This window comes from Macadamia integrifolia, chromosome 4 (genome assembly GCF_013358625.1).
Source record: "Macadamia integrifolia cultivar HAES 741 chromosome 4, SCU_Mint_v3, whole genome shotgun sequence".
NCBI lineage: Eukaryota > Viridiplantae > Streptophyta > Magnoliopsida > Proteales > Proteaceae > Macadamia > Macadamia integrifolia.
In genome coordinates, this window is record NC_056560.1 from 31,627,677 (window position 1) to 31,649,762 (window position 22,086).

The following is a 22,086-nucleotide window of genomic DNA, read 5'->3' on the forward strand; positions in this document are numbered from 1 at the left end:
GTTTAAATTATTGCATATTGTCAATGAGTATTTAATTCTGCTCTTTATAACGGCAGTACATTCAGTTCATCAGAAAAACAAAACGGCTGTATTATTAATTTATTATGTTCCTTTTTTTTTTACCTTGAAAGAATAATCAATCTAGTAGGCTCTTGCTTCCTTATCTCTTGCAACTCCAAAACTACATAAACTTGGGGCTTTCTGACTTCCTCACCCAAGGGTGTAAATAAGTTTGGTTTTAGGTCTATCGGTTTGGTTTTGATTCGGGGTTTTAGGTGTTATGAACGTAAATCGAAACCAAACCAATTGTTAATCAGTTTTCCCAAACCAAAACTGATTAATAACACACGCATACTGTCACAGTGTCACTCCCTTTTATTCTCTCCTTATCTAAGCTTCTTATTGATGAAGAATATTATGACATTTAATAGGTTTAATGGTTGGGCGAGTGGTAACAGTACGTACGTATTGCAATCTTAGTTTCACTTTCTTTTAATATTAATTGTCCATTTAATATTAGATTAATCTAAATCATCTATTAGTTTTTTAAATTGTAATTGATTTCTAGGTTTTAGGGTGGAGAGATGACGGACATGGTTACTTAACTAGTCTAATATATTTTTTTATATAAATAAAAAAATAAAAATCCAATATAAGTGGATTTCTCCTTCGATTCTGGTGGAGAATCCCAACTCTCTCTTGCTTTGCTCTCAAAATAGGATGAGGTAAGAAAAAAATCAACATAACTATTTTCAGGCATTGAGCATATGGGAGACTTGACCACATATATCCAAATACCATGTTTACATATTAATCATTAGAGAAGGGATTTGGACAGTAAAGCTTGCATGTATGGCAGATGACAAATTTGAATTTATATAGTAAACAAAGCTCATGAATATCTAGGATTTTATTATTATTTCATGGGTAGATATTATTAACCTATGAGAATTTACCATGGATGCAAATCTTCAATGAGATTGATAAACAAAACTTCAATGAGATTGATAAACAAAACTTCAATTAGACTGGAGAGCGCTGAAAAAAGAAATAAGAAAGAAGGAACGGTCTTGAAGAAGAAGCAAGGAGAGAGAGAGGATCAAGATTTCTAAGCGGAATCAAAGGAGGAGTCTGCTTATATTGGTATTTTTATAATTTATTTATTTAAATATTGATAATATTAAATAGAATTGTAACTGTTTACAACTCTATTAGCAGGATTAACATATAACACGTGTCAATCATATCACTTACGTGAACATTCACCAGGCTCCAGACGTTCTGCATTCCTATTTTTCTGCACGTACCACTACCATTTTGCCTTAATGGTTTGGAACTGATTGTTTTTCGGTTAAAACTGAAACTCAACTGATTATTAGACATTAAAACCTAAACCAAACAGATTATTAATGGTTTGGTTCGGTTCTAAACCGATTGTTTCCATTTGGTTTATCAGTTCCGTTTTAAAATTGACACTCATGTTATCCTCACCCGTACGTGAGCTCCTTAAAATTATTGATGCATATACAAACTGCCAAATGATGAAAGCTCCAGTTCTCATATTCTGGTAATCTTTCTCATGATCATAGGTAGAATAACCTCGTTTCATACAGAGTCTAGTCTTTCCAAGCAACTACTTCTGTGTCTACAAACTTTTTGAACAAGACAGGCTTGGACAAGGTTTGGACAGGTTTGTTCTCAGGGTCACTGGTCTGTGTTCACATTGCTGACGTAGTTGTTCTCATCTACTTGTGGCTCTGACCAAGTCTTTCTTCGCATCACAGAACCTTAATGTTGCCATTGACTTGGGAAAAGAATCTTCAGGGCATTAACGGTAATTGAGAAATCCAATTTTGTTTGTTTAAGAATTCTCGAGTGTGAGGTTTCCAATTTCCATCGGTCATCAATTCTATTTGAAATGTAGAGAAGAGCCTTAGGCGTGGCGAGCCTCACACTGCCTAAAGTGATAAGAAAGACAAAATCATTGTTGGCTTGTAGCAGGAGTAGGAAAGAAAATTGGAAGATCTTCCAACTATGTAAAAATTGACTCCAATGATGTGTCGTTGAGTTTATTCGGTAAGGAAAGAAAACCTAAAAGACACTGTGGTCTCTAAATTTGGACATATGGAAGGGTGAAATGATCACCTTGCATCTATATAAAATAGAAATCTGATCATTGTTAATAAGTCTGCGTATGTTTCCATTGGTCTCCATGCTGATGTAAAGGCCACAGTCCCTTTTAGGGAACTCAATCCCTCCCAAAAAAATAAAGCAATAAATTCATTATCTATTTCATCATTACTTTCGTTTAAGGGTTAATTACTTGGACACCCCTTGTATTATAATTAGATTGCTTGGTACTCCAAAAGTTTAAAAATTTTAGTTGGACACCACTCCCTTGCATTTTAGATTTATTACAACTAGTTTGTCCGTAAGTTAGTCACTGTTTAGTGATGATGTGATGGGTGGGGAAAATCCTAAATTCCCAAACTACTTTGTTTCCATTTTTTACTTTTAATTTAAAAATAAAATTGTTTACCTCACAAGGGTAAAATAGTCTTTTCATTCAGCCAATAATAATAGACTAATGTCAGGTCCCATGGGGCTTCAAGTAAACTTTTAAAATTTTTGAGATGACAAGCAATCCAGCCCATAGTACAAGGGTGTCCAAGTAATTAACCCCTTGTTTTATTAGATTTTACTTTTCTTTTCTATTGATTTGTTAACGATCCAAAGCACCCCTAAGTCACAATAATATCATGATTCCAATCCATTGTGTCAAATTGTTCATAGTTGCACCAACATGCCATTACCTGATTACCCATTTGATTCGATTACCCTTTGTTCCGAAGATGGGAAGACAAAGCATCCTCTGAACCACCTTCTCGAGATGGAAAAGCCACTCAGTGTTGTTTCTATTATATTTGTCCCTTTCAAACTTTGTAGTAGCGGGAGCCTCATAAATTGGGTTGCTCCTTTTTTTTTTTGTTTTTTTTGAATTCTAGAGTGGGAGAGGCAAAACATCTTCTAGACCACCTCTTGAGATGGAAAAATTTGTGTGATTCCAAATACCTCTCGTGAGTTGGAGATAGAAAGAACAATGTATATCGTGGACTATCCTCCAGACGAAAAGGCTAATGAGTGTAGTTCTAATCACCTCTTTTAATATCTCTAGTGGAATAGTAGTTAATGCTTACCACGCTAAGTAGGGATGACAATCGATCAGGTCAGGCCTAATTGGTCTTCCTCACTTTACGACTTCACAACGTGATCAACCCATTAAGTAATAGATCCTCATAAGTTAAGCATGTTCCCATTTATGAATGATATGTTGGGTACCAGTCTTTAATCAGGTTATCAATAATCGGGTTAAACAGGCCTTAGACCAGCTTTAAACGGTCAGGCAAAGTAAATGGGCTCTAAATAAAAACAAGCTTTCAAAATGTCGGGCTGAGTCAGGTTATTAATCAATCGGTCCCAATCGAAAGCCTGTCAAGTAACACCCTTGCATTAGGAACAGTCAAATGTCAGTTGGGTAGGGTTGGTTTTGGGTTTTCATAGTCAGGCTAGAATTTGACACCCCTAATGCTGGGGGTCATGGGAAATAAGAGTCATTCCTTCAATCCCCAATGGAGTGCTAACCTTGTCTTTGCAATCAGAGTGCTATCTTATCAATACCGTCCCAAAATATTATTTAATTTTTTTTTGTCTGCCAAAACATTAATGTGTCAGTATACTCAGATTTGTATCTATCTCTCTCTTCGTCCCCTAAAAAAAAATCCTCTATGCCCCTCCCATTAATTGAATCACTAGCTCTGGGAAAGTCGGCGGCATAGCTAGCCTCCTTCCTTCTAATGAAGGGAGAGTGTTCTAGGTCTAGCAACGTGGCCCTGCGCCGACACATGGGCCAATCACAATCTGTGTAGAAGCATCAATAAGAGAGATTTTTTTATTCATGAGGGTGTTGGGGTGGTCATTTCGCCTCCCATTGTTGCTAGGTGTAGGCAGCACACTACGAGGCAAGGTCCTTTTCCCATTAATAAAATACTCTAAAAATGATGTGGAATCTCTCCTTCTTCTTCTTCTTCTTCCCTTTTTTTTTTTTCCCTATCTTGGAATGTGGTTTATACACTTGCACGAGACCCAATCAACATCCACCTTCTGTTGATTCCCAACTAATGCTGAGAAGGGGGTGAATCAGTGCATCGAATCCAAATCCATTTTCTACCAATTACTTGATGTGAAACTAATTCTTTATTGTGGCAGACACACATTCATATGCACACCCACCTTCTAATTATAGGCAATTCCAAGTGTGTACACCCAACCTGCAATCCACACACTTCAAAGCAATAGATGAAATAGAGAAATCCACTACAATATAAAGATTACCCAACCTGCAATCCACACACCTCAATGCAATACATGAAATAGAGAAGTCCACTACAATACAAAGATTAATTAAGTTCAGCAAGATGTCTACATTCCCAGAATAGTGCATGTAAATGTTACGTATTTACTCAATACTTAACTTACTGCACCTACAACTAGAGTCCCCACTCTCGAGATTACCCAGTACGAAACCCAGAAGGCACTTGCAGTGTCGATACTAGTAGTACCCACTAAGCACCAAGTATAATAAATACAACTACAATAGGCTTATAGCAGTTGCCCTATAGTCAAGTTTAAGCTAGTATAGACATTTCACACATTCACCTATGTTCTAGCATATATTGACACTTTCAGACAATAATAGTAAAATAAATACAGAGGTTGAGAGGCTTACAACCGTTGTCTGATGATTCTGGAGATGTCTTGGAGAACATAGAGACATATCTGAGAACGCGACTTGTCAGTAATGCTCACTAGAGTTTTCAACTCTTGCAATGAGATGAAAGAGAATTGAATGCTCAAGATTATACAACCAAATGAGGACCACCCTCCTTCTCAATCTTTTTATTTTCTTTTCTTTGGCTTTCTTGCAAAGAAGCTCTCAATAGAACATCAATGAACACAACCACCATATTAAACTATCATTAATGGAATTTTCCAACCTTCCTTAAAGCATTTAGAATCATTCAAACCACACACAATAAGGGAGAGACTTCTTCTCTTTCTTGTTTTTCTTGTAAGAAGACTTCAATAAATCCAATAAACCATCAATAGACTTTAATACAAGTTCAGAATACCTCTAGACATTCTTCCCGGCTCCCTCACCCACCTTTACTCCTATTTCACCATTGCATATTGACTATCAAAGTGTTATTCCAAATGGTTGGGAATGTGCTATTTGTGATGCCTCCTCTAATGCCCATAGGAAGACCGTTGGAATTGGATTTGTTGTTTTGGATTCTGAATCTTGTTTCAAGGTGGTTGTTGCTCTGCCTATCCCGTGGTCGCCCCCAGATATTGCTGAAAGCCTTGCATTGCGTTCTTTTGTTCGATGGGCCATGGATAATTGCATCTTCTACTTGGTATACTTTTCTGATTGCATGCAGGTGGTCAATGCTATCAATGGAGATTCTGATTCAGCCTCCCCTGAACTCCAAACTATTGCATGAGTTATCTCTTTATTAGCTACTCGCTTTTCGGGGTTTCGAGTCCTTCATTTGCACCGAGATATGGTGCAGCCTGTTCATATTCTTGTTACTAGGGCATGTGTTTTCCCCATGTCTGCCTCCTGGGATAGCGCCCTTGGTTGGCTGCCCCCTTTTTCCCTTTGTACTTCTTTAATTTTTTTTGTACAAAAAAAATTAAAAAAAAAAAATAATAATAATACAAGCTAATGGAGCTCAAGAATAATTGTTGGAGACACTTTAATACAATCACAAATTCCAAATTTTTTTATTCTTTTCAATTTTTTTTTTCCTAAGGTTTCTTTTTCTTCTTTGTTCCTAAAGAGCAAAAGAATGAAAGTCCTAAAATTCATTTCAAAATGACCAACAAAAGCTCCAAAATCATGCATAATTTGACCATGTCAGTCCAAAAAGAAATGTGCCCTTGTAGATTGACATTTCCTTATTGTAAGGGGCATAATATTTTATATATAATTCAGATTGAATCGATTTGTACCTCATTTGAAAGAAGAATAAAAATATACAACTTTGTGAGAAATACAAAAGATACTTATAAATTGATTTGAAGTTATGTGAAACGAACCAATTAGGAGTACAGAAGACTGACTCCAACTTGCAGTCGACTATATGTTATGAAGATTACACTTCTTTCATAGAAATAGTCATATCTTCTTCATTTGAGCTCTCATTGACCCGAGTTTTTCCTACTTATAGAAGACTCGAAGGACTATAATTTTCATGAAGACATCATAAACCCAGGTATACTACATGAATCATAAAAATGGGCTTAAACCCAACTAATGTGTAGGACATTGCCTTTTTCAACTTAGACGTTGACCTGAGGAACATGTCATAACTTTGTACTCCGACATTCGATTGACTCGATTCCAATTGTGTTGGGCTCATGACCCAAATATTGACTATTCTGTGCACGTATCTCCTTCTAAATCTTTTATTTAGATTTTAAAAAATACCCTCAAACATGATGGCATTGTATAAACCAATGATTTCTTCACTTTTAATGCAGGGTCCTTCACTCGTTGCTTCCACTTTACCCATACAACTTGTGGCAGCTCTTAGCACTGTTATATCAACATACTAACCGTACATAGCCATGTCAGCACCTCTGACCATCTCATCGTTGACATGTGGCCAAAATTACCAACAAAAACAACTAATATGCAACAATGGTTCAATCTATAAAACGAGGCAAGGAAGTCAAATTACAAGAAGGAGAGACAGACACAAGAATGCAAGTGTAGGAACCACACTCCTGGACAAAAACTTCCAAATTTAATAGTAAAATGATATGACTATTCTTTTTTCTGTAGATAAACAATAATTATTGAACTCTAATTGTCACTAATGTCATCATCCCTTGGAAATATATATATATATATATATATATATATTATTGTTGGTAATTCCTTTTTTTTTTTGGCAATTTACATCAACATCCCCTCGCGTTTGCCTATATTACGTCCTTGACCTCGAATTTTATTTATTTCATTTAAACCAAAAAATCCTAACACGGTTAGATTGATGCTAGTTTGAAAATGAAAAGACCTAATTGCCCCTAATCATGTAAACAAAACTTAAAATTACTATTACACCATTTCTTACTTCTATAAAACTAAAAACCCTAAAATCTTAAAAATCTTACCCAAACAAAGAGATGAGGAGTTTACCTTGTCTGGCGAAGGTGGAGATCGCTGCATTTTCCGAAGAAGCCCCTGATTCCGATTTGGGTTTCCCACTGTGGAACTTGAATCTAGTCATTGTTCCCTGAGATCTCTGGTCTTTCAGCCGTTGAAGACCTCTTATGCAGCTCGTATACCTCAAACTCATCAATCGTCCTCACTCCTTTCTTGATTCACTCTATCTTCGAAATTAACACTATAGCAGAAGAAGAAGAAAGAAAGAAACCGATAAAAAACGATTGATAGAAGGAAAAAAAAAAAGGGGTTTCCATTTGAGACTAATGGTTTCACGGAATCAATAGCTTATATATGGTGGGGGAATTGAATTTAAGTAAATTTCACTTTCTTGACAGCACAAGGAAAACAAAACGAAACAGTGGGTGATGCTCGGGCTCCCAGACTCTTGTGTAGTGGTTTTCTTTTCATTAATTAATTCCGATTTCTACATGTGGTTTTGATTTTTTCTATGGATAGCCGCTGGTTTTTCAACTAGTGTACCATGACAACAAGACACAAGTGATGTACAAAATCGCCACCAGTTTTGGAAGCCCACAGGGTCTTCCTCTACCTCTAGCTTTTACATTGTTCATCGGTTGATTCAAAGCTTCATCCGTTTGTATCTTGGATATGTTCATCGTCAAGGTCTAACATCCCAGAATTGAACATAGTATGGGAAATTGATCGGAAGGCCTGGAGCCCTAAAAATTGGAATTGAGAATACTACATCGATGCGTGTTGTTTCGATTGCTACATTGAAATATCTTATGAACAAATTGTTGTAACCCGGCAGTCACTGAGAGGGGGGGTGAATCAGTGAGTCCAATTCCGATCCCTAAAAACCTGTCCGATGTCTGGCCAAGAAAAACCTGATATACCTGTCCCTGTTTGCACACAGTCGTATACACACTCACCCTCTCATAGGCACTTCCAAGTGTACACATCCATTCCACATTCCACGCACTTCAATATAAAATACAAACAACAAGCACCCACAACACAGGGTTTTTACGAGGTTCAGAAATTTTCCTACATCCCCGGAGTAGTGCCTGTAAAGGCTTCGTACCTACTCAATACACTACTTTTGACTGCACCCACTACACGGGAGCACCCATTCCTGGTGTTTAGCACCCACTAAACACATAATAAATAATACAATTAAATTGGGCTTATATCAATGCCCTGCAGTCAAGCTTTGCCTAGCATATGCATCCACAACTAGCTAGCATGCTTACAGTTCATCCACAACTAACCTAGCATGTATACATTCATCCACAACTAACCCTAACATACATATATACATGTAATGTAAAATAAAAGGTTAGAGAATCTCATAACCGATTGTCTGGGATGACTGGAAACTTGTACTGATAAGTTTGGTGCTCACACCTTCTCTCTCCTTGGCTTCTTGCTCTTCAAAGCAAACACATCCTTGCTTTCTTCTCTTCTTCCTTGGCTTTGAGTTAATGTACCATTAACACACTTCAACCACCTCTTTTACCTCCTTTAATAGCCTAAGAACATTTATCATCAAGAATGTATGTTCATTCAAGGACCAACAAAGAGGGGGAAGTTTCTCTTACCAAAACCGTAGTCTTCTTTCACTCAAAACCCATTTTTCTTGCTTCCATGGTGTAGGGCTTAAAAAAAAGAAGAATCTGCAACTTGGTTCACCCAAATCCGACTTAAAATGAGGGAGATATGACCTTTTGAAGTTGGAGCAATGAGATAGCCTGAAATGGAATCTTCGTAGGGGTGGCGTAGGCTACACCGGCGGCGCGCGCAACAGGGGCGAAATCTGACCGTAGATCTCATATAAAAGATATTGTAATATAAGCCGTCGGATTAAACCAACGGACAATAGATCCAAACCATTAAATTTGGATCTCTATGACGTCATCATGACGTAGGCGCTGACATCGTCAGAAGTGTTGTCGATCTATGATTGGTTGCTTTTCCAGATTTTAAGGGAGCTTGCCTCCCACTCACAAAAGAGAAATGCATATCGACCGTTGGATCCGAATCCTCCATGATGCTTTAATCAGATTTCATGAGATCATTAAGATCGGAATCTTTTTTATACCTTCTATACACGTGCGAAACACCACAACATACCTTGATAAGGTGTAGCGCCAGTGCATCAAGAATTATGCACCTAACCAATCAAATTCTACGCGCAAGCATCTATCTTGTCCATGTCAGCGCAAAATCTCAGCAGCCTTTGGATGGGCATCAAGCCTACGTGGTCGAATCTTGGCCATCCATTTCACTTCCCTTTACTCCTCTTTATTACAATCAAACCCCTGCCTCCATATGTTTCAGTGCTTAAAGACCCCTTACAACTCAGACCTTCAAAATATTTAAATTACACAAAATCCCCTCGAATTTCAAAAATAAATTCCGAAAAATCCACCCAACACCGAGAGCAACTGATGGATTTTCGGTTTGGACTTTCGAACTGACTTTACGGAAATACTTATAACTTTTTCATACGATATCCGATCGAGATGAAACAAAGTGCGTTGGAATCGTAACTGGATGCTCTACGACTTTTCAGAAGACTTAATAATCTGAATCATCCATGTAAAAAGACCAAAATGCCCCTACACCTTTCCAATGATGTATCTTTCTCAGACGGAATCAGAACGTGATAAAATCAGAACCGTTGGAAAGATTGTATTTTTTTCGTATTGTTACATGTAGAACACTTCCTCTAAAAAATTCATCTTCAATGCCGAAACTGCCCTCGACTGCCACAAATGCCGTAACTTCTTCGTACGGAAATGGAATGTGACGAAATCAAATGCACTGGACTAGGTAAATTACAATCTATCTTTTTCATGAAGAACTGATCTTTCAAAAATGTCATTTTCACTATCAAAAATGCCCTCGATCATAAATAGGTCAATTTTGCCAGTTTTGACCTAGAAACCCGCACTACCTATTAATGATGTATTAAACCACTCCATGTATACCAAGCTGCTCTGTTATCTCATCGGTGACACTGGACACTACCATGTCATCATTTTTATACACGTCACCCAAACTGGCCACGTCATCACCGCCAGGTGGTCGAGTTGCCAACAAGGACAACCATAAAACAACAATCTCCCCCTTTGGAGTTGTTGGCAACCACCTCATCACTAATACACTCTAAAGCTCCGATGAGTAACTCTCTCCCCCTTTGACAACAAGTACAAAGGATGGAACCAATGGACTCCCCCTGAGTCCAATATGGGGGTAGCAACATCAAACAACTTGCTCCCCCTCTCCCAATGCTACTAGTGCTTTGGAAGAACCACCATTCCCAGCTTCTATCTGAGGAACTCAAACTGATCTTTGGGAAGCGGTTTAGTGAAGATATCAGCCACCTGCTCTACTGTGGGAACAAACTCCATCCTTACTTCACCTTCCATCACCTTGTCTCTTAAGAAATGATACCGGATAGCAATGTGCTTCGTTCTAGAATGCATCACCGGGTTCTTGGAGATATTGATAGCACTAGTATTGTCACAATATAGTGGCACTGCCTGCTCAACCTCCACACTCAAATCCTTCAACATCTGCTTCATCCACAACACTTGTGTACAACAAGATGTAGCTGCAATGTATTCAGCCTCTGCAGTTGAAAGAGAGACTGACTCTTGCTTCTTACTATGCCATGCCACCAAGCTACTCCCCAAATAGAATGCACCACCACTGGTGCTCTTCCTGTCATCTACACATCCGGCCCAATCTGCATCTGAAAAAGCTGACAAACTAAAGCTCTTAACTTTCGGATACCATAACCCAAACTCACTAGTCCCTTTCAGATATCTGAAAATTCTCTTCACTGCTGCCACATGTGTCTCTTTTGGTCCTGCTTGAAATCTGGCTACCATGCACACAGCTTGTAAGATGTCAGCCTACTAGCTGTCAGATATAATAGGCTACCAATCATTGACCTATACGAGGTGTGGTCAACTGATGGAGAGTCATCTTCCTTGCTCAACTTACACCCAGTCATCATAGGTGTACTAACTGGCTTGCAATCCTCCATGGTGAATCTCTTTAACATCTCCCTCACATATTTGGACTGAGATATGACGATACCTTCTTTCTTTTGATTGATCTGCAAACCCAAGAAGAATGATAGTTCACCCAACATGGACATTTCAAACTCATCTTGCATCCTCATTGCAAAATCTTTGCACAACTCATCTTTGTGACCCCCAAAGATGATATCATCTACATACACAACCACCACAAGCTGACTGCTTTCTTCAGTTCTGATGTAGAGATTACTGTCCACTAAGCCTTTCTTGAAACCCAACTTGCACAAGTAAGAGTCTAATCTGGAGTACCATGCCCTTGGAGCTTGTTTCAAACCATACAATGCCTTCTTCAATCTGCACACAAGAGTGGGGTCCTCACTCAGCTGAAACCCATCACGCTGCTCTATGCAAACCTCCTCTTCCAAGTTTCCATTTAGAAAAGCTGATTTGACATCCATCTGATAGACCTTGAACCCCTTGTACACTGACAAAGCCAAGAACATTCTGATAGCCTCAAGTCTTGCCACTGGAGCAAAAGTTTCCTCAAAATCAATGCCTTCCACTTGAGCATACCCTTTGCATACAAGTCTTGCTTTGTTCCTCACCACTTGACCATCTTCATTGAGTTTATTTCTAAAAACCCATTTAGTACCAATCACATTCTTGTCAACTGGCCTAGGGACTAGATCCCAAGTGTGATTCCTCTCTATCTGTTCAAGTTCTTCATTCATGGCCTTCATCCAACTCTCATCATTGCTTGCCTCATCAACAGTTTTTGGTTCAATCTTCGAAAGGAGAGAGTATGTGTTGGTCTTCATTCTTCTAGTCTGAACACCTACGGTGGGGTCACCAATGATTAACTCATCTGTTTCCTGTTGATCAACTCTGTTGTGTCTCCTCTGCTCATCTGAATCTACCTCAGCTTGTTCAACATCAATCTCATTTTTACTTTTGGGTCTACTATCAACCAGGTCATTCTCATCATCAAGATCTTCAAATTCTAGAAGTTCATTTTCTGAGCCTGAAGGAATATCCCTTTTTTCATCAACTGTGACATCAACACTCTCTACAATTTTTTCAAGTCTGTTGTTGTAGCATCTATAGGCCTTACTTGAAATAGAATAACCTAAAAATATACCCTCATCAGCCCTATCATCAAACTTATCCAAATCTTGGGTTGTGTTCTTGATATAACACTTGCTACCAAAGACCTTGAAGTGTCTTGCTGTAGCCCTTCTTCCAATCCAGATTTCATATGGAGTCTTGCTTTCATGAGGTCTCAACATACATCTGTTATGGATGTATACTGTAGTTAGAACTGCCTCCTTCCAGAACTTTTTACCCATGTCATTCTCTGCCAACATTGTTCTAGCCATGTCTTGCACTGTTCTATTCTTTCTCTCTGCAACACCATTCTGTTGGGGTGTTCTTGGAGCTGAAGTTTGTTTCCTGATACTATGCTCATAGCAGTATTCTTCAAAATCATCCCAACTGTACTCACCTCCTCTGTCAGATCTCAGACACTTTATCTTCTTCCCTGTCTGATTCTCAACTTGCTTCTTAAAGATCTTAAATCATTCTAAAGCCTCTGACTTATGTTTCAAGAACATCACCCACACCATTCTTGAATGATCATCAACAAACAACATGATGTATCTCTCTCCTGAGGTGCTAGGTGTCCTCATAGGACCACATAGGTCTGTGTGAATCAACTGCAATGGAGAACTGGAATAATACTCCTTAGACTTGCAGGAGATTCTGGTTTGCTTTCCCTTCTAACAAGATGCACATATAGGATTGGAGAGCTTCTTCAACTCAGGAACATCTCTCACTGCCTTCTTCGAAGAAATCTTGGCAAGGTTCTTGAAACCAATATGCCCAAGTCTTCTGTGCCACAACCATGTCTCCTCATCTATGCTGACCATACAAGAATCTTTCTCTAACTCTGTCAAGGTGTACAAATTCCCTGAAGTTCTCTGTCCAGTAGCTACAACCTTTCCACTGCTTGATCTTCTTATCTCACACCCTTTACTAGTGAAAGTTACTTCATGCCCTTTGTCACAAATTTTACTGATGCTGAGAAGATTGTGTTTGAGCCCTTCAACATACAAGACATCAAGGGATTTCACCTTCCCATGGTTCAAACTTATGGACCCCTTCCCTGTAATTCTCGCACCATTGTTGTTGCCAAACTTCACGGATCCACCTTCAAAGTCATGTAATTGTTCAAACCTTTCCTTATCTCCTGTCATGTGGCTTGAGCAACCACTATCAAGAATCCATGGAGTAGAGTCTCCTTGAGCCTTAAAAGCTCTATGAATAACAAATGCTGCTGCATCTTCTTCATCTTCTACTCTCTCTCTCTGAACCCAAACTTTCTTGACAGATTTAGATTTCTTTGCTTTCTTCTGTCTTGAGAACTGTCTCTCCATCTCATCATCTTCTGTGTTTCTGAAAACTCTCTGCTTACCTCTGTTCTCCTGTCTTTGTGGGGGAAACACAGTTCTACAATTCCTTGCAATATGTCCAAGGTTGTTGCATCTGTAACATTCAACTGTTTCCTCCATAAGGGGTGCAAAAGGATTTCTGTCCACATAACTCCTTGGACCAATGTTAAACTTGCAATCTGAGATCTTGTGTCCAAAAGTGTTGCATTTATAACAATAACCTTGAAAGGTGTGCCTCTGCATCACAGGTTCCATCTGCCATCTGTAAGGAGCTCTGAAGTTGTCAAATGCTCTAGGTCTCTGTTGAGGACCTTGACTGTATCTATACCTCTCTGCTCTCCTGCTTGGCCTTGCCAACTGTGGTTGTCTAGCATGGTTAGTCTTATGGAATATAGATAGATTTCCTCTTCTGATTGGACCAGTCTGCACTTTATCTTTTTGTACTGCTCTCTTGACATTGCCAGCAGTAGTAACATGTGCCTTTCCTCTTTGAGCATTTCTGTCATTGACTTTGATAGGATTATGTATTGTTCCCTTACCATTTTCCTTAGTATTTTTGGAAGATTCCCCAACAAATCCAAGCCCAAATTTGATGTGAGTCGATCTTTGAGCATTGATGATGTCATTAAGCTTCTTACTGCTAGGATGCTCTTTTGGAGTAGAGTCATCTTCAACATCTTCATTTTCTAAGTCTTCTCTCTCAATCTCAGTTCTCCCATAGTCTTCAACCTTAGCCTTTAATAAAGCTAGCTCATCTGCATAACCATCAAATTGTGCAAGAATCTCATATTGCTCATCTAGTTGTGCTTTCAAAGCCACTTTCTCTAACTCAAGAGTGTTGCAGTCAATGGTCTTCTGTGAGAGTTGATACCCAAGATCATCTAAGGTCTTCATTGACTTATTGGCTTGATCTCTCAACTCAAGAACTATTTGTTCTTGCCCCTTAAGGTCTTTAGTGACCTTTTTTACTTTCTTCCTTTCTCTTTTAAGCTCTTTAAGGGCAACTGTGAGTTCAACCTCTAGATGTGATTTTTCATCTTCCTCTTCTTCTTCTGTAAAATCTTCCTTATTAGAAGAATCTTCTTTGTTTTCTTCCATATCTATTGAGACCATGAACATAGCCTCATCACCTTCATCATTAGATGATTCTTCAGACTCTTCATCAGATGTGTCACTGCATTTCTTAGAAACCAAACTTTTCTTCTTGTCCTTGCATTTCTTATATCTGTTTGAGAAGAATTTCTTCTTTCCCTTGACATGAATTTTCTTTTCACTTTCATCTTCATCACTTTCTATTTTTCCTTGGTTAGGACACTTGGCTGCAAAATGTCCAACCCTTCCACAGTTGAAGCATTTGAAAGGCAACTTGTCTTTATATTTTCCTGTTTCCCTTTTCAACTTTCTGGTGAAATGAGCTGTAACCCTCATCTTCACTCTCATCAGTATCCTCCATAGACTGCTTCTTCTTCTCCTTGATTTTTAAATTTCTCATTGCCTTGAAAACAGCTTGTTTGTCAATGGACTTGCCCTTTTTCCATCTCATTTCAAGAGCTGTGAAAGTGCCATGCACTTGATCAAGAGTGATAGTGTCTAGGTCCTTTGCCTCTTCAATAGCTGACACCTTGGAGTCATACTTGGGCAACAAAGATCTCAGGATTTTTTGACAAACAACTGAATCTTCTAGATTGGCTCCCAGACCCCTAATAGAGTTGACCACTTCATTTACCCTGGTCATATAGGTGTCAATATTTTCTCCTTCTTGCATTAGTAGACTTTCAAACTGGCCTCTGAAGGTCTGAAGCTTTGCTTTCCTTATCTTTTCATCTCCTTCATAAATGCTCTTCAGTCTTCCCCAGATATCCTTGGCTGAGTCACAATCCATTACCTTAGCCATCACACTCTTATCTAATGTTGAGAATATTACATTCACAACCTTTTGATTGTAACAATAAGCCTTCTTAGCTTCATTGTCAACTGGACCTCCTTCAGGTTCCTTGTACCCAATCAAAACTGATACCCAAACATCATAACCTAGTGAACCTAGGTACGACTGCATTCTCCTCTTCCACAAGATAAAATCAGATCCATCAAACTTTGGTGCATGTCCTGAATAACCTTCACTTGCCATATTGTCACTGTCGTTGCTTCTGGATCACTCAGTTGTTGATCAAACTGTCACTGAGTATCGGCTCTGATGTCTGGCCAAGAAAAACCTGATATACCTGTACCTGTTTGCACACAGTCGTATGCACACTCAGCCTCTCATAGGCACTTCCAAGTATGCACACCCATTCCACATTCCACGCACTTCAATATAAAATACAAACAATAAGCACCCACAACACAGGGTTTTTACGAGGTTCGGCAATTTGCCTACATCCCCGGAGTAGTGCCTGTAAAGGCTTCGTACCTACTCAATACACTACTTTTGACTGCACCCACAATCGGGAGCACCCACACCTAATTTTCTCAAGCCGAAGCTGAGATGGCACTCGTAGTGCCGATACAATGTGTAGCACCCACCACACGGGACCACCCACTCCCGGTGCTTAGCACCAACTAAGCACACAATAAATAATACAATTAAATTGGGCTTATATCAATGCCCTACAGTCAAGCTCTGCCTAGCATATGCATCCACAACTAGTTAGCATGCTTACAGTTCATCCACAACTAACCTAGCATGTATACATTCATCCACAACTAACCCTAACATACATACATACATGTAATGTAAAATCAAAGGTTAGAGAATCTCACAACTGATTGCCTGGGATGACTGAAAACTTGTACTGACAAGTTTGATGCTCACACCTTCTCTCTCCTTGGCTTCTTGCTCTTCAAAGCAAACACATCCTTACTTTCTTCTCTTCTTCCTTGGCTTTGAGTTAATGTACCATTAACACACTTCAACCACCTCTTTTACCTCATTTAATGGCCTAAGAACATTTATCATCAAGAATGTATGTTCATTCAAGGACCAACAAAGAGGGGGAAGTTTCTCCTACCAAAACCGTAGCCTTATTTCACTCAAAACCCATTTTTATTTCTTCCATGGTGTAGGGCTTCAAAAAACGAAGAAGCTGCAACTTGGTTCACCCAAATCCGACTTAAAATGAGGGAGATATGACATTTTGAAGTTAGAGCAATGAGATAGCCTGAAATGGAATCTTCGTAGGGGTGGCGTAGGCTACACCGGCGGCGTGCGCAACAGCGAAATCTGACCGTAGATCTCATATAAAAGATCTTATAATCCAAGCCGTCCGATTAAACCAAAGGACAACAGATCCAAACCGTTAGATTTGAATCTCGATGACGTCATCATGACGTAGGTGCTGACATTGTCAGAAGTGTTGTCGATCTATGATTGGTTGCTTTTCCGGATTTTAAGGGAGCTTGTCTCCCACTCACAAAAGTAAAAAGGCTTATTGACCGTTGGATCCGAATCCTCCATGATAGCTTTAATCAGATTTTATGAGATCATTAAGATCGGAATCGTTTTATACCTTCTATACACGCGCGAAACACCACAACATACCTTGATAAGGTGCAGCGCCAGTGCATCAAGAATTATGCACCTAACAAATCAAATTCTACGCTCAAGCATCTATCTCGTCCATATCAGCGTAAAATCTCAGCAGCCTTTGGATGGGCATCAAGCCTACGTGGTCGAATCTTGGCCGTCCATTTCACTTCCCTTTACTTCTCTTTATTACAATCAAGCCCCTGCCTCCATATGTTTCAGTGCTTAAAGACTCCTTACAACTCAGACCTTCAAAATCTTTAAATTACACAAAAACCCTTCAAATTTCAAAAATAAATTCCGAAAAATCTGCCCAACACCGAGAGCAACTGATGGATTTTCGGTTTGGATTTTCGACCGATTTTACGGAAATACTTATAACTTTTTTATACGATATCCGATCGATATGAAACAAAGTGCGTTGGAATCATAACTGGATGCTCTACGACTTTTCAGAAGACTCAATCATCTGAATCATCCATGTAAAAAGACCAAAATGCCCCTACACCTTTCCAATGACGTATCTTTCTCATACGGAATCGAAATGCAATGAAATTAGAACCGTTGGAAAGATTGTATTTTTTTCGTATTGTTACATGTAGAACACTTCCTTTAAAAAATTCATCTTCAATGCCGAAACTACCCTCGATTTCCACAAATATCATAACTTCTTCATACGGTAACGGAATGTGACGAAATCAAATGCACTGGACTAGGTAAATTACAATATATCTTTTTCATGAAGAAACGATCTTCCAAAAATGTCATTTTCACTGCTAAAAATGTCCTCGATCGTAAATAGGCCAATTTTACCAGTTTTGACCCAGAAACCCGCATCACCTATTAATGATGTATTAAACCACTCCATGCATACCGAGCTGCTCTGTTATCTCATCGGTGACATTGGACACTGTCATGTCATTATTTTCATCTACGTCACCCAAACTGGCCACGTCATCACTGCCACGTGGCCGAGTTGCCAACAAGGACAACCATAAAACAACAACCCAAACGAAACCCTTGATTTGAGTAGAGTTTCTTGAGGTCTCATAGATTCCCCTTGAGATGATGAATCTAAGGTTTAATAGATGGTTTATGTATTGATTTTGAAGGATTTGAAGGAGTGTTTCCACGGTTGGAGGAGCATTGGTGATTTGAAGTGATTTTGGGGGCTTTGAACGAGTTCTTGGGCAAAGAAGATAAGATGGTTTCCATTCCTTAAATCTAACCTAGATCTAGGTTAGAACCATCTTATGAGACCTTGAATGTGTGAAGAATGGATTTGGAAAAACCTCATTTGATTCCCCAAAGGTTGGGGGAAGTTTGGGGAAATATGGTATTTTCCCGCCAAGATCGGTGGGCCAAATGGCCCGCCTGAGAGGGCAGACCCTCGGGGCCAATCGACGGGCCCGATTGATGGGCCCGATCGGCGGGCCAACCTACCCACCGATCTTAGCAGGACCCTCGGGCCCAACCGGTGGACCCAACCTGCAGGCCGACCTGCCCGCCGGTCAGGACCAGTGGGTCTGACTGGTGGGTCATGATAGGTGGGCTGTCCGACTCACTCGAGAGGCTCCCAACGTAATTTTTCGTTCGAACGGACCCAAAACGGACGTGCGACCTTCTTTTAGGATTCTAAACATGATTTTGTCATTGGATCGTGTTAATTTTGATCCCAAAATGGTGAAATGTTAACCCCATTCACTTATGTTAGGTTCACCAAAACGTATGCTTTTCGCATCGGATCTCACCCGTACCGAACGTGAGTCCTTGTACAATACAAGTAAGTGGGGAGAGGACGTTTGGCCTTATGTTAAGGCTTGTTTGGCATTCATTTAATTGTATCTAGACTAGTCATGTCATCATGCGAATTATGTGTAACTTAGCCATCCTTATATTATTATGACTTGTGTGTTGTGTTTATTTTCTTAATGTCAAATGATGATGTGAATATGTGATGAATGATGACATCATTGTGCATAATGCACTAGTAGATTAGATGCCATAGTCGGCTTGGAAACGAGTGCATTGGTGGCCCGTGGAATAGGATGCTGAGGCACCATGCAATCGTACTATGTCATATAGGAGCATGCGGTGTAGGATTATCATCTTCCCGTACTATGACCCTTCCCAACAGGGGTTGAGGTGTTGCGTTACCATTTGGGGGGAAGCAGTGGTCGCGGTTGTCGGGTCACTGTGGCGGTTAGACATACGCCCGGCTGGTCATTAGGACAGTCGGCAACCCCGGTGGTATATTCAAGGGGACCAATCGTACTACTTTTAAATTACTGGAGTTAGCACCTTTAATTGCTGTCATTTATTTTATGTTGAGAGCCGGTGGTCGGCATGTTTTACTTTTCCGAGTACTCATGGTGGGCCTTCTCCGACAGTCCTATGGGCGTATCGTGAGATGGAGTTAGCAGCTCGTACCCAGAGTATACGCGCATTGTGGTTGTAGTAGCACTAAACCAAGGACTTAGTAATGTTGTTTAGGTGGATGTGATTTAAAATGAATTGCATAACATATAGTGCATATGGTTGTGATTTGTTCTATGGACTGCTGTGTGGTCCTTCTTTTCACTTACTGAGCTAGTGAGTTCATCCCACGTGTGCACCACTTTTAGATGATTTTGCAGGTCCTCAACCTGAAGAGCATGGGTCGGACCCCACAGTTGAATTTCCTGAAGAGGATTGGTGGGTCCCTGAGGAATTAGAGCACTGCACGGATTGCTCGTGCGAGGGCTGTGCTGCAGGACCGCAGTTTTAATACCGAGTTGAGCTCTACCTTTTGATACCGAGCTGAGCTTTACCTTTGATGCCGAGCTGAGCTCTACTTTTGATACCGAGCTGAGCTGTACCCTTTATGTTTTTGATGATCCATTTTGTGTACTTGATATGTAAATTGTATTCTTTTGTGTAAATATCATGCCTGCGGGCCCACATGTACTTAACTATGTATTACAATTTGGGTATCAAGTATAATGAGAATATTTACAGGTAAATTAAGCCTTCCGCTGAACTGATGAACACTTTCTTAGTTGTGTGTATGTTGTGGTTGTATACTGTATCAGATGATCCTGGTAGGTTTGGGTTAACCGGTGTTAACCCGGTCATCGGTTCGGTTCTGTGTAAACGGGGTGTGACAGAGGTGGTGGTTGAAGTTCCATTGGAAGTGTTGTTTTATTTTTAACATGAAATTACTGTTTTGCCTATTAAATTAACCATGTGCTCATTAAAGAGAAACACCACCCCTATAACCCCCTCTCTTTCTCCTCTTTGATTTGGGAACAAATTAGTTCCAAATTAAAGCTTCTCTTTTTTCTATTTCACAGCAACTTTTTTTGTCCTAGCTCATTCCCAAGAACAAAAGAATGAACCAGCGGTGACAAACAGATTTCTATTCCTGGGAACAAAAAAACATAGAAATAAAGAAACAGAAGTGTTATCTTGTAGGGCTTAGAAGATTAATAAACAGTAACACATTGGGGGTACAAAGGTAATTCCCAAGATCAAAATTAGATCTCAGATATTAAGAGCAATATGCCAATCGATATCTAAAAGTAGGGACGGGACTAAATCACAAATCAGTTGTGAAATCAGTAGCTAAACAGGGGCAGCAGCACAGAATCAATTAGGTATAAAGAGGCAAGGGCAGACTCGAAAATATGGAAATATATCCAAATCCATCCGCGGGAATTGGCCCAAATTTGAATGGAATCCCAATTTAGGGTAGATGAGTCTATATTCCAAATTTCAGATCAATCGGATGGCTGTATTGCTTAATCCGAAAAAACATGAAACATACAACCTTTTAAAATCTGGAAATTTATGGAAGAATCTTCAAGAACGACACTTTCTTGTTATGAGCAAAATCAAGAGAATGATTGATGACAAAAGAGAAGAACCAGTAGTCGTAATGGAGGATAGTAATAAATGAACTGTCCAGGCTTCACACCACAAGACATCAATTGGAGTGAACACCGACTTCTTCACCTTGATCACACAAGGAAACTCTTACAAAACAAGAAGATTATTGGCAGCAGCAGCAACAGCTTCTTGTTCTTAAAAATTGTAGGAGGATCATGAGCCCTTTAATCCCTTATATTAAAACTTAGAAGAAATTACATTCCCCTCCCCTGTATGTTTCAAGTATTACACTTAGACTCCTTGCGAAATTTGAAATTACAATTGCACTCTATGCTGTTAACTTTGTTAGAAATTCATGTTAAATGACTCTTTTACCCTCTTCCCCTTTTTTTAAAAATCACACACTTGAGAGCCATTCCAACATTATAGAAAATCCAATTTATCTGAGTGGGCCATCAACCTCTTTCACAGAATCCCTTCTTTCAATTGCGCTAATCCATTACAATCCTTCAATTTCCTCATCAACGTCCTCGTCGACAATGGTCGGATAAATGATGCAAAAGAGATCTTTAACCGCTCATCCAAGATGGGTTTTCGGAAGAATTTTGTTTCTTTCAACATTATCATCAAAGCATACCTTGAGAAAGGCGAGTGAGAATAAGATTGCCAACTGTTTGAACATATGCTCGAGAGGGGAATCCAACCTATTGTAGTGACTTATATCTTCTCTGTCCATGTTTTCTTCATTGCAGGTGAATCTCTCTAGTACCAAATTCTCTTACATTCAAATGGATATCTTCAAGCTCAAGTGCCAAATTCTTTTATATTCAAATGGGTATTTTTTAATTCTTCTTACGGATGCAAAAATAGTCTCATACAATTTCATGGATTATTTAAAAAATAGCAGGTGAATGAAGTTGATCAAGCCCATATGGGGAAGTT

At 39.4% G+C, this 22,086-nt stretch overlaps 1 long non-coding RNA gene across 1 annotated transcript; it reads right to left on the reverse strand.

Moving 5' to 3' along the window:
- Positions 1–1,481: 1,481 nt before the first annotated feature.
- LOC122076213 lies at positions 1,482–7,550 on the reverse strand. Its single transcript, XR_006139460.1, has 2 exons — positions 7,265–7,550; positions 1,482–5,727 (listed from the first exon to the last, which is right to left on the reverse strand). It is a non-coding gene; the product is annotated as an uncharacterized LOC122076213 (long non-coding RNA).
- Positions 7,551–22,086: the final 14,536 nt, after the last annotated feature.